General features: G+C 35.4%; 1 long non-coding RNA gene across 2 annotated transcripts; it reads left to right on the top strand.

The window, feature by feature from the left end:
- The first annotated feature begins 3,985 nt into the window (after positions 1 to 3,985).
- Positions 3,986 to 12,623, top strand: LOC306815139. Of its 2 annotated transcripts, none has more exons than XR_013777326.1 (3): positions 3,986 to 4,182; positions 5,304 to 5,427; positions 12,514 to 12,623. It is a non-coding gene; the product is annotated as an uncharacterized lncRNA (long non-coding RNA). The 2 variants fall into 2 exon arrangements; XR_013777327.1 differs by having other exon boundaries at positions 5,251 to 5,427.
- The last annotated feature ends 888 nt before the right edge of the window (positions 12,624 to 13,511 follow it).

Below are 13,511 nucleotides of genomic sequence, written 5' to 3'. Positions count from 1 at the left end.
AAGGTCACTGAACAATTATTGGGGTTGCTAATTGACTTTAATTTTTTACAGTTCTGTCAAAAAGTTGTACTGCATATGTGGCATGCATGCTTTATAAAAATGATTTAGCTTTTGGATCACTTTCAAAGGCCTTAAAAAAAACACTGTCTAGACAAAGAGAGGACTATAAAATGGTCCTACAAGATTATGGTTAACTTTAAGGCTTAATTACATGCTTTCTACACAATATTGCAACCCAAAGTAAAGCAAATTAATGATATTAAGTTTGATGTCACCTGTTGTGTAGAAGAGCTTTTTAAATTTCATACTTTGTTCACTCTTTCATTTGAGTAATATCTCTGTATCTCTCACAATAAATCAGAACTGAGCCAAGAAAATTTGGCATTGTAATTACAGTGTGCTACTAATAATATTAAATAGATGAAATGCAAAATAAAAAAGGAAAAATATGTTCTTTTCAGATTGGACCTGCTTTTGTAATTGCTTGCTTGTTTCCCACCATGGTTTTGTTTAGGTTGCGATTACAGCAGATAATAAGTTGAAATAAAAAAGGTCTGGATTACAATACTGTTACTCAAATGGAAAAATACATTATTTTAGAAGTTTTTCAGGTTCCTTTAGCTGGATAATTTGTACAGCACAGTGCTTGTTAAATGGAATTTCTGCTTCTTAGCTCTGTTCTGCTTAAGTTCATTTCCTCACACATACATACAACTCCTAATTTTGGTGGGATTCATATTTTTGGATATTATGAGAGTAGTGCCTAACTCTATGCCTAAAAATTATGCTTTTCTATAGGCTCATTTCAACCTCTGAAATGTGACTGTCTGGATCTGTGACAGAAGGAGAAATGCATCAAATCTTGCTTTCTATGGCCTGCAAACCTGAAAACAAGATTTGGAATAAAACATGGTAGGGTTAGAGGGCAGGAGGAGCAGAAGGATGATGCCCACCCAAACTGAACAAGCCCAGCCCTGTCTGACATGAGCTCTACTCAAAACTGGCCAACCCATTAAACTCTCTGGCTTTGCCTGAGCAACCCAGGCTTTATAAAAAAGTTTTAAAGGTCCTTTTCTTGCCCTGAGGTGGTTGGAAATGTTAAGAGTTTGACTTTTGGGCTCTAAAGAATTGAATAGCGGGTTTGTGTAAAGTTTTATGGGTTTGTAGTTAATAAGTTGAGCATAAGCTCGTCCTTATTTCATGACTGAGCTTTCCAGAAAAACAGAGGCAAGAAGGGATTGAATGTAAGAAGGATTGAAAGTTGGGTGAATTAAAAGCTGAGGATTTAAACTTTAGGATAGTTTTACCTTGGTCTGACCAAAAAAACCCCATCCCAACCCAACCCAACCCAAGCCAAATCAACTGACCCAAACCAAACCAAACCAAACCAAACCAAACCAAACCAAATCCAACACAAACCAAACCAAAACCAACCCGATCCAACCCAACCCAATCAACCAAACCAAACCAAATCAAACCAAACCAAACCAAACCAAACCAAACCAAACCAAACCAAACCAAACCAAACCAAACCAAACACAACCAAACCAAACCAAGCCAAACCAAACCAAACCAAATCCAACACAAACCAAACCAAAACCAACCCGATCCAACCAAACCAAACCAAAACCAACCTGATCCAACCCAACCCAATCAACCAAACCAAACCAAACCAAACCAAACCAAACCAAACCAAACCAAACCAAACCAAACCAAACCAAACCAAACCAACCAAACCAAACCAAACCAAACCAAACCAAACCAAACCAAACCAAACCAAACTAAACCAAACTAAACCAGACCAAACCAAACCAAAACCAACCTGATCCAACCCAACCCAATCAACCAAACCAAACCAACCAAACCAAACCAAACCAAACCAAACCAAACCAAACCAAACCAACCAAACCAAACCAAACCAAACCAAGCCAAACCAAACCAAACCAAACTAAACCAAACTAAACCAGACCAAACCAAACCAAAACCAACCTGATCCAACCCAACCCAATCAACCAAACCAAACCAAACCAAACCAAACTAAACCAAGCTGAACCAGACCAAATCAAACCAAATCAAACCAAACCAAACCAAACCCAACCCAACCCAACCAAACCAAACCAAACCAAACTAAACCAGACCAAATCAAACCAAACCAAACCAAACCAAACACAATAAAACTCAACCAAACCAAACCAAACCAAACCCAAACCAATCAAACCAAACCAAAACCAAACCAAATCAAACATTGTTCCACCCTCCAAAACAGCACAATACTAAATTCATATATATATGCACAATTAATACTATCCCCTAAAAAAGTGTTTCACAGTGTAAGAAACATGAAATAAAAATTTTACTACTGCGGGTTTCAATTTTGAAGACATAACACTTACAGCAAATAAAACTTTGATTGAAAATCCACCCCATTCTTCTAACCTGTAAGTGAAAGTTTAAGTCAGAGGACTCAGGATAGAATCAAAAACCAGAATGAGTTCTGAAAATTTGTCAAGCCAAAGTCCTTGATGCATGCATTGAAGGGATTAAACATGCTGCACTTTGAATTATAGTGCCTCGTAAATTCAGCCTTTCTGATGTGACAAACACTTCTGGACTGTGGCTGTTACTGGAAGTTTTAGTCATGGAACACCACAGGGAGGGTTTGAAGAGCTGCCTGCATCAGGAGAGGGTGAGGATGGAGTGCCAGCAGCCAATGAGTGATGGAGGAAGCAAGTTTGTGAAAGGGAAAGTGAAAACGCATGGATGTCTGCAGTGTGACAAATTGTGCCACTTGGCAGGCAAAGCATGTGATTTTCAGGAAAGCAGATATAAATATATAGACTTGTGTAACTTTTGATGGAGCTGGAGTCAGCAGCAATAAGAGCTGCATTTCTAGCACAAGTGTGAATGGCTCTCATTAAGCCCAGTCCATTAGCAGTAGTACGACAATTTTTTAAATCAAATTAACATTAATCATATAACATGCCACATTGTGATATGTTTGATGTGGTCTTCAATTTTTAATTTACATTTTCAATCCATTTATCAAGGAAGACCTCATTTGGAAGTGAGCATTCTGTTCTGAAGTAGAAAATACTTCTGAAGTAGAAGTTGGCCATTCGATTTTTTTTTCACCTCTGTTTTGAAATTTCCTCCAGAATTTTTTTTTCAATATAAAACCAGAATTATTGAAAAATATCATCAGTCTGACATTCTAAAGCACGAATGAATCAAAAATACATACACCAAAGTAATGCATGAATAATGAATAATGAATATTTAATTGTAGCTCTTTGGGTATTGGTTTCTTGATATGAGTCTGCTTTTAAAGATATGCTGCTATTTTCAGTTCTCAAAACTTGCTGATTAATATTTCCTGCTTGATTGAGCCAATGGTCCAAAATGTTAGCTAATAGGATCACAAACCCTTAGATTCATTTTAAATCATGATTAATAGAAGTTATATACATGCACAAGAGAATCAATTTGTGAACTCTTAATGGATCATATCCATTTAGTCCTAACTTTGTTTTTCTTCTTCAAGGATAAAATGTATCAAACCCACTTAGGGTCAATTCTGAATGTTTAAGTGCATCTCCAAAGTAGATAAAATGTCACTTTCCCTCAGAAGGATTTGAGATGAATAGTTGTGGAACTAGATAAAGCACATAAGCAACATTGAGAGAATTTTTTGCCCTCAGGGCATCCAACACCCTTTTCTGCTTTCTTATTCAGCCAGAAAAAAGGAATTTCCTCTGCACCACAAAAGGACAGGTCCTCCCTGCTGCTGTTGGGTTAGGGGAGCAGAGAAAAGGATGCAGCAGCAATACTTCTTCATGCAGAAGAGAAGTAAAAAGCCCTTTATTAAAGAATCAAATCTCACATTTAGAGTAGATTGTGGCAGCAAGGACCGAAACAATTTCATTGGTGCAAGGCAGGTGACACCACTGGTAAACAAAAACCTTTCCCAAAAACATCACATCTCTCACACATCCAGCAGGTGCATTGTTATAATTCTTTGTTATAATTCATTGCTATAATTCTTTCTCTTTTGTATTCCTTGAGCAGCTTGAGAAAATCCAATCTGCTTCTTTCCCTGGATTTCACCTGTATCCACACCTCCCTGCTCAGTGAAGTTTCCATGGGGTGAAGATCTGGACCTGCCATGGCTTAGGGTGTGCTCAGGTAGGACTGACTGCTCACTCTGTTTCAAAGATTAGAAGGGTTGGCTCTTCTTTCCCAAAGGCAGAGGTAAAGAAAAAAAAAAAAAAAAAAGAAAAAGAAGAGTTTCTTTGCTCTGATTTGGTCAGCAGGAGCAGGGAAGAGATTGTCCCTGTGTGCAGAGGAACTTTGAGTGTCCAATTCTGGGCCCCTCACACAGGAATTGAGTGTCCAGAGAAGAGAACAGAGCTGGGAAGGGGCTGCAGAATTCCTGAGGGGGCTGGGAAGGGGCTGCAGAATTCCTGAGGGAGCTGGGAAGGGGCTGCAGAATCCCTGAGGGGGCTGGGAAGGGGCTGCAGAATCCCTGAGGGAGCTGGGAAGGGGCTGCAGAATCCCTGAGGGAGCTGGGAAGGGGCTGCAGAATCCCTGAGGGGGCTGGGAAGGGGCTGCAGAATCCCTGAGGGAGCTGGGAAGGGGCTGCAGAATCCCTGAGGGAGCTGGGAAGGGGCTCAGCTGGAGCAAAGGAGGCTCAGGGGCCCTTGTGGCTCTGCACAGCTCCTGACAGGAGGGGACAGCCAGGGGGATTTGGGATCTGAGGGAACAGTTCAGGCTGGGACAGGCTCAGGGTGGAATTTCAGCAGGAATTTCCCCATGGAAAGGGAGCTCAGGGTGGAATTTCAGCAGGAATTTCCCCATGGAAAGGGAGCTCAGAGTGGAATTTCAGCAGGAATTTCCCCATGGAAAGGGAGCTCAGGGTGGAATTTCAGCAGGAATTTCCCCATGGAAAGGGAGCTCAGGGTGGAATTTCAGCAGGAATTTCCCCATGGAAAGGGAGCTCAGGGTGGAATTTCAGCAGGAATTTCCCCATGGAAAGGGAGCTCAGGGTGGAATTTCAGCAGGAATTTCCCCATGGAAAGGGAGCTCAGGATTGGCAGTGCCCAGGGAGGGTTGCAGTGCCCATCCCTGGAGGTGTCCAGGGAATTCCTGGAGGTGGCTCTGGGAGCTCTGGGCTGGGGATTGGGAGCAGCTGGACTCCATGGGCTGGGAGTTTTTCCACCCTGTGTGACTTTGGGATTTTTCCTTTGTTTACAGAATCACAGAGTAATTTAGACAGGAAAAGTGCTGTTCTCACCTTTTCTCTGCAGGAATCCTTTACCCAGCTCTGCCAAGGACACAGTGAAAGACACATTTTTACTTTGACTCCCAAAATTTTCAGTGCAGGTCTCTTCTCTCTCTTCCCTACAGGTTTTCCATAACAGTTAAAATGTAGTAAGCCAACAAATATCTATTTTTGTTATAATAGCAGCAAGGCAAAAATACACGTATGATAAGCTATAGCTCAGTCTGTTTAGGATTGTTGACTTGAATTCACAGTTTGTTCTTGCAATCTGGCAATCTGACATGAGACATTTAAAAAGCCCAGGACTGGGTCTGATAAATGAAAAAATCAATAGCAGGTTTCCTGCTTTTACCTACATGAGACATTTAATTCATCTGTTTAATTCAGTTTAATTTATAACATTAATGAGGCAGTTTCTGAACTACCACAGGAAAAGGGGATGATTTGCATTTTTATTTACTTGACAAGCTAAAGTCTTTATCCTCTTCAAATATGTTTCCCACTTGAGAATATCAACCCTAAATTACACATCTAGCTAATAATGAAGATAAAATCACATGTACTAGACTTATAGAAATGTGTGAGCTTACCACCAGTGCCCCTAGATAGCAGCTATTCGGTAGTCTGTTTATTAAAAAATTATTATTAAAAATTTATTAATACTTATTAAATCATTCTACAAAACCTCTTTGCAAAAAAAAAAAAAAAAAAAAAAAAGAAAAAAAAAAAGGGGTCAGATAAAAATATTACTAGGGCAGCTCAAAATTACTTTTTTGCCCCTTGATTCTCTTAACCAAATTTAGTAACTATAAGTAAATTAAACACTGCTACTACTGATGATCTAAAAACTGAGGCAAACTTAGGTACCTTTAGACACACCTTACATTTACAAGTAGTGTTGTATTTCCCAATTTCTCTGGTATTTTCTGCCAATTGCTGCAAAATATTTAGCATTTTGGCTTAATATTTAAAAAGAAAACATCGTGCTCTCCTTTGATTTTAAATCATAAATTAATTTTCTAAAAGAAAAATTATATAAAAAACCCATTATATAAATATTTTTATAGTGGGAAAAGCTATGATTTATAAGACAGTATTTTAAACACAATTATTTGCTTAAATTATTTATTTAATGTGAAAGCAGAAAAGTGAAAATGCCAAAAGTTGGTTTTGGAGGTACACTACAGTTTCTCATGTTAATTTCTAAGACAAAAATATTTTAACATTTCCAGACAAAAAAAAAAAAAAATATCTTTTGCTACTCTTTTAAGTTAAAAGAGACTTTTAGTTTTGGTCTTAAGTTGGTCTGGTCTTTTATTTGAAGCATAAACAAATTAGATATTTACTCTAAGCAAATATTGGCTGCTGAGGTATTTGTCAGTTTGGAGGCTGGTTTCATTATCTATATCTCACCTGTTGTATATTATTATTATGTTTGTGTCATTTTTTCTTTCACTTCAAAAGAAAAAATTACTTCAGACTCCAGAACATATAGTTAAGTTTTGGTTTTCTCACAGAGGCAGCAATAATTTAAGTAGTGGTAATTATCTTGCCAAAAATGTCATCAAAGATAAATGAAGAAATTTTGCTAAAAACTGGATTTACAAATCTAACTTCCTGTCAGTGGAATTTCATGGTATTTCAGTTCAATGTGAAACAGAGATAGCTCTCTTTAGCCCCATATTTTTAAATTAGGTTATTCATCAAGCTCAGTTGAAATATATATATATATATATATATATACACATATATATATATATATATATATATAAAAGAATATATCACATGTTCAGGTACATAAATGATGCAAGCTGATTTTAAAAAGCACAAAAAATATCTCAAGATATGTCACATTTAGGTTTAGGGGTTTTTCTAATTTTAATTTAACAAATATTAATTTGTGAGATCAATATTTGTTTAAATTTTTTATTTCCCTTTAATATTTTTCCACTCAAAGGAAGGAGAAAGATTATTTTTCCAATATTAGTTTTTTTCCAATATTATAACTTTGAAGCATTGATTCATTTCCAATGACTTTTTAATATTAAATTAGAGATTTTTCAAGGTTTTGATGATGAGAGAAACAAGCAAATTACCTGAAAACCAGCAAACAAACAACATAACCCAAATTATATGTCAGGTATTACATTTTTATCAGTCCTAAAGAAGGCAACTGATTTTGAAATTTGACAGTCTGATAACAGTGGGGGGGGAAAAAATCTCCCAGAATTTTGTGACTGGTTGGTTTATAAAGCTTTTATTTTTGACAGTGAAATTTTTTGAAGAGCATTAAACCCTCTACTGCTCATTACTTGGTCTTAAATTTGACATATGTGGTAGTTATTACAGTGTGATTCCTCCCTATTTATAATTTGCTCATGTGACTGCCATTGGATTTCTGAACTGAATCCAGATCCACTGTAAATGAGACTATTTATAAAAAGATAAGCTTAGCTCTCAAAGTCTGTGCAGCAGGATGTGACTGAAAAATTACTTTAATGGAGTCATTAGCAGCAATATTTCTAATAATCTGTTGTGACTTAATATTTTCTTGGCCAATGATATACTACATAAAGCAACATAAACTCATTAATAAGAAAATGAGCTTTGCATTTCATGTTGTTTCTAAGTGTTGAAAAAATAGCCCACTGTTAGCTCATTCAAAAACTAAATTTTAGCTCTTAAATTTGGCTAGCAGATAGAATAACTTATGTTTTTCCAAGAGAAACAGCTTTTCCAAGAGAAACGTCTTTAATTTCTTTTTCTTTTATTTTATTTTTCAGTAAACATGAGTTATAGGAAAAGGATATAGTTCTCTGAATATTTACTTAGTCCATTAATTTTGCATTTGGGTCGAGGTAAAACCTATGTGACAATCTTTCAGATTTTGGAGATTTGGTGATATTAAAGATGATTGCCAGGACATTTGCTCTGAGATTTGTTTTATCCTAAAAGAGTCAGAATCCATTTTTAATGAGGGACTGATAGATCCATGTGTGATCATCTGGGTTTTCCTGGATTTTTCCTTATGCACATGAAGAAGAATGAGAAAACCAAAAAAAAAAAAACCAATCAAAAAATTGAGATTCACCTCAAAATGGATATCTGAAAATTTATCTGAAACGTGGGAATGAATTTTGATTGCCTTGAAGAGCATGGATTTGGATTATCATCTCATGCTCAAAATGCAATATCTCACTGTTTGGATTTAAAAAAAAAAAGGTTTTCATGATAAAAATGAGAAAGATTAGATGTGCAGGTGCACAGTTATGGGAGACATCCCTTATTATCTCTCCTGACAGATGTAAAACCATTTCTCTGTCATCTCTAGGAGATAAATTCTAATTTGAAATTGCCTGATTGCCATTAAATTCCTCACTGGTTCCAAGAGTCACTTATTGCTGCAGGGAATACCAGTATGATCTCATTTTATACCTTTTTATTACATCATAAAATTATTCTACTTTTTCAAGGTGTGGTAGGACAGTACTGGGCATTACTTTGCTGTTGAATTCCAAATATATATATTTTTTAGAAGAAGAAAGTTTTGGGTTTTAGGGTTGTGAATTCATCCTTATGTCTTAGCTGTTTCTCATAGGAGTGATTTTTTTCCCTCTATGAATTATTAATCTCATTGTCTTCTTATCTCTGCTGGAAAATGAAAAATGTGAGAAAGATAATTCTCCACTCAAGATATTTTTTTGCTTTTCACTTTTTTTTTTTTGTCATGTTTATCACATAAAAATCAACCTCTTAGAAGTTTATGTGAAAAAAGATTGTTTGAGATGCTTCAAACATAATTGTCTAAAATCCCAACTCTCTTAGCTGACATCCTAGGAATGGTAAGAAGGCAACAATAGTAAAAAAAATTACTTTCTAGACCTTGAAATATTTTATATAAAAGCAAAGTTAAATATATTCAAACCTAGATATACAGATTTTTATGGGAACATAAGTCCTGCAATGCCTTTGGAACAGGACCAGTAAAACAGGGTTTAGGGGCATAATGTTACACCATCTAACATTGAATTTTAAAATCTGAATGTGACAGGGACACACAGTGATATCAGCTGTGGAACTGTTCACTCTTCTATCATAAAAAAAAAAAAAAAAAAAAAAAAAAAGATAATTTTGGGGCACAATGAGAAAACAAGTTTTCTGGGGGAAAAGAGGAAATTTCAGTCTTCTTTAAAGATCATTCATGTAACTAACTAAAAACTGAAATTAATGATGCTTGAAAATTACAGTTAAATCATTCTGAAAATAAAAGTAATTAGAGAAATTTAAGGTTGAAGAAAAAATTGAAGCTTTTCCTCTGCCATATCAGGAAATCAATGTTCAGTATAATTCAAAAAATAAGACTGAAGATGGGATTTTTTACAGAGAATATTGTTTTCCTGCAGAAAACAGAATTTTAGCCGCTAATTGAAAACACAGCAGCACTACACCTTTCTAAAACAGAGAAGTAATGATGTCTGGGTGCAGATTTTGCCCATTAGCAGGAGGTTGTGACACAGGCATTGCACAAACAACACAACTGAAGAAGCAAAAGACACATTTTTAGTTTAAAATCCTTTTCTCAAGATATTTGTGTAAAAAAAAAATACTCGGAATAGGGGGAAAAATATTTATCTGTTTGAATTTACAGACAAAAAGTGGGAAATGAGTCAATAATTCACTCTATCTAGATCTGTGCTTCATGTGCAAAATTTGGGTTGAGAATAATTCCCAATAAATTGGGAAAAAAATGGGTTTGGTTTGTTACATTTCCCCAGAAGAATAGTTCCTGTAACTCTCAGTAATTGCATTAAAAACAAACAAACAAAACCCCAAAACCACCAAGACAACAGCAAACAAATCCTTTTTACTCAACTGAACTTTTTTCCCTGCAGAAATATTTTAAATTTGCATCCAAGGGATGTAGTGATTATTGACTTTAATTATTGACTCTGGGTAAGAATGGAGAGTTATGAACATTTCCCATCATGAAACTTTCCCATCATGAAACTTTCATGCCTATTGCAAAACAGGTCTTGAGATGGGTCATCCATGTTGAAATATATTTTATTTGTAGCTTAAAAAAATAACTAATTTTGCTTTGTTGAGGGATGATCTCAATACTTTCTATGACTTTTGAAAATGTGATGGTTTCCAAGCCTGTTTGACAAGTTAATGAGTGTGGAAGTCATGCCCAAGATCCCTCTATGTCATGACTGCAAAATTAAAAATATCTATGAAATGTTTTAAAAGAGGAGAGAATTGCTGAGCCACTAAAACCACTTTTCTTAACTGAAGAAATAGAACAGTAATTGTCTGAAAGTACAGGAAGGTGTGTATTTATGTATGTGAGCACAAAATTTGTGTAAAGAACAGTGGAAAAAAAAAATTATTCATCTGCAATGTGTATGTAGGAAACAGTGAAAGTGTATTTAATAAAATAATTAGTAATTAATTTAACTTTTTAAATAAAATAAGAAAGTTTCTAATAAAACACTTTAATCCTTATTTAACAGCCAGGCCTGTTACAAGAAACAGTTGGGAAAATGTTTTTTTTGACAGCAGTGTAGAGATAATTGTAAAGAAAGTTGTGTTAACCAATAATCCTGATAGATTATCAAAACTGCTGGTACATGTTGTACCTACTAGCTGGAAGATATACTGGACTTTTTTGTAGATAGGAATACCCTGATTTATTTTAGCACTTTGCTTAGAATCCTTAAATACAATTAAACACGTTACAAAACAAAATAATGCCATCTTGAACACCAATTTTAATTTCAAAAATATAAAAATATACAGCATGACAAACAGGTTTGAAACTCCAAGTCCCTTCACAGAAAAGAATTCATAGCCTTTTTTTTTTTTTTTTTTTTTTTTTCCAGAGATTTTAATTAATATGCAGGAGAACAAATCATAAAAAAATTGAAAGGTTTCAGGTAGTTCTTTAATGGAAAACCACCCCTCCAGCCCTTGGCAATTGTGTCTCTCCATCTTTCCTGCACTGCAGGTATTTGCCACACTTTCTTCTAAATTTCTACATTTGTATGGAAAAGGGAAAAAAAAAAAAAAAATCCTCACTACATTACCACCATAGGAGGGGGTAAAAAAGAAGTCAGAGAGTGCCAGGCCACTCAATCACCTAAACACATGCACAAAAAGACTTTTGTTTGCTGAAGTGAACAATTCTGCCTGATTTCCAAGCCACAGAAAGGCACCTGACAACTTTAATTGTGCTGCCTGAGGTGAGAGCAATAAAGAATAAGTGCTAAAGCCAAAGTTTCCAGCATTATTTCTTGAGTAAAAGTTTGTAATACTGTTTTTTCTTTTTTTTATTTTCTTTTTTCTTTTCTTTTTTTTTTTTTTTTTTAATTTCTTTTTGCCAAAAAGGAAAAATGCCTCAGTTTAACCAGAAAATATTGTCTGGAGACTGCAGTGTTTTCCTGCTGTTAAAATACTCAGCTGCTTTTCAAATTCTTCATAGAAGCTTTCTGCAATTACAATTGTGAATAATAAACATATGTTTTGTGTGCTGAATCCCTTTAAGTAAATTGTTTTAAACATCAAACCATGTTATTTCACGTTTGCATGCCCACATTTTTCACCCACGCCACCAAATTAAAATCTGAATTCAAACCCTGAGACCTAATAAAACAAAATTGATAAAGAAATTCATTTCCAGATAATACGTTAATTAACTAAGAATAGCAAATGTAATAAATTAACCATTTCTTCAAGGTTAATTAGACCAGGTTAATTGATTGTAAAGCCATTTACTCTGATTGCAGGGTCCCTGCTATGATTCAGTTTAAAAAAGCCAACAATCAGTTTGAGTTTAAGTAGTAGAAAATGTCCTTTCAGTCTTTGGGTTTTGTTTTACCTTTTTGTAAAGGTAATTTTGCCTAAAGCCTCACCTTCAATCCAAACAGACTCTGTGATAACATTCCAGGCAGTTCACTTCTTTCTCTCCTCCTGTCTCCAAGGATCTTATTACTCATTTTTCTAAAAAGAAAATTGACAAAATGTAATATTAAGTCTTGTCCCATCAATATCCTCTGCTACCTACTCATGTCTTGTTTTTCCTGAGTTGTTATTGCAGCTCTCTCATCTTTCAATACCAATGCAGTATTTGTCATTTATGATTTTTTAAAGTTTTTTATTTTATGCTAATGCCTTTTTAAATAATTTTATCAGTGATTGGAATGAATCCCATGAAGTTTCATCCTTTCTTCTTCCAGGTACAGAGGAAAACTTCCTGACACTTTCTATACACCTGGAAACCTATGAAGTCTGACCCTTGAGCAGGAAAGAAATAAAATATATTTATGGTTCTCATGTCCAAAAATAAAGTAATAAAATTGATAAAACAAAGCTTGTATGAAGTTTCCATTGTTTGCTACTGCTGGGTAAATAACATAATTTAATGCATGATGGTTTAAAACTGAAAAAAGGGTGGGTTTAGGTTAGACAATGAATTAATTGCAAGTTGGACAGAGCTTGGAGCAGCCTGGTCTAGGGGAAGATGTCCTGACCAGTGACAAGGGGGTGGAACAAGATGAATTTCAAGGTGCCTTCCAACCCAAAACATCCTATGATTCTGTGATTTAACAGTTTAAAGGTCAATGCACTTTGATTCCCCTGCAGCAGACCAACTTCAATTTCTGAAGTGCTGCAGTCTTGGCATTGCAAGAGCATTCACAAAAGTTAGAGGGATCCTTGAGCAATCTCCTGTGTATTTGAATACTGGGGAAGATTCTGGACATCCATCAGTATTTAGTGAGGCAAATTGCTGATATTCTTAATCACAATTACCTTAGAAATAGATTTTTTTCCCCCAGCTCTCTTGAGATTAATGCTGCTTTTACAGTTTGCCTGCTCTTTCTCTGATCACCATGACTCTGCCTGTTTGAGGGAGAAACACTTTACTCTGTTTTACTCCATAATTCTCTGTTTTGACCAGTCTTCCAGTGCACTGGCAGCACTGTTTTCACCATGTATTGAATTTTCTAACCTTATAAAAAATAGATCTTCTAGTATAAGTGAAGGGCTTTCTGAAATTACATTACCATTCTCTGAAAATATCCTTTCATTATATTTTAATCCCAAAAATCCATACTCATCAAACACTAGGAGATCCAGGGAGAAGTGAACATATTTAGTTCCAAGACAAGAATCAAGCTGCTTGGACACATTTTTGTGCTTTTAATTCTAAACTAATATTTCCCCATGATTACTT

The sequence above is a fragment of the Erithacus rubecula genome (assembly GCF_903797595.1).
Source record: "Erithacus rubecula genome assembly, contig: scaffold_101_arrow_ctg1, whole genome shotgun sequence".
NCBI classification, from domain to species: domain Eukaryota; kingdom Metazoa; phylum Chordata; class Aves; order Passeriformes; family Muscicapidae; genus Erithacus; species Erithacus rubecula.
The sequence above is the reverse complement of the archived record's forward strand: the minus strand, read 5'-3'. Positions and strand labels throughout refer to the sequence as shown.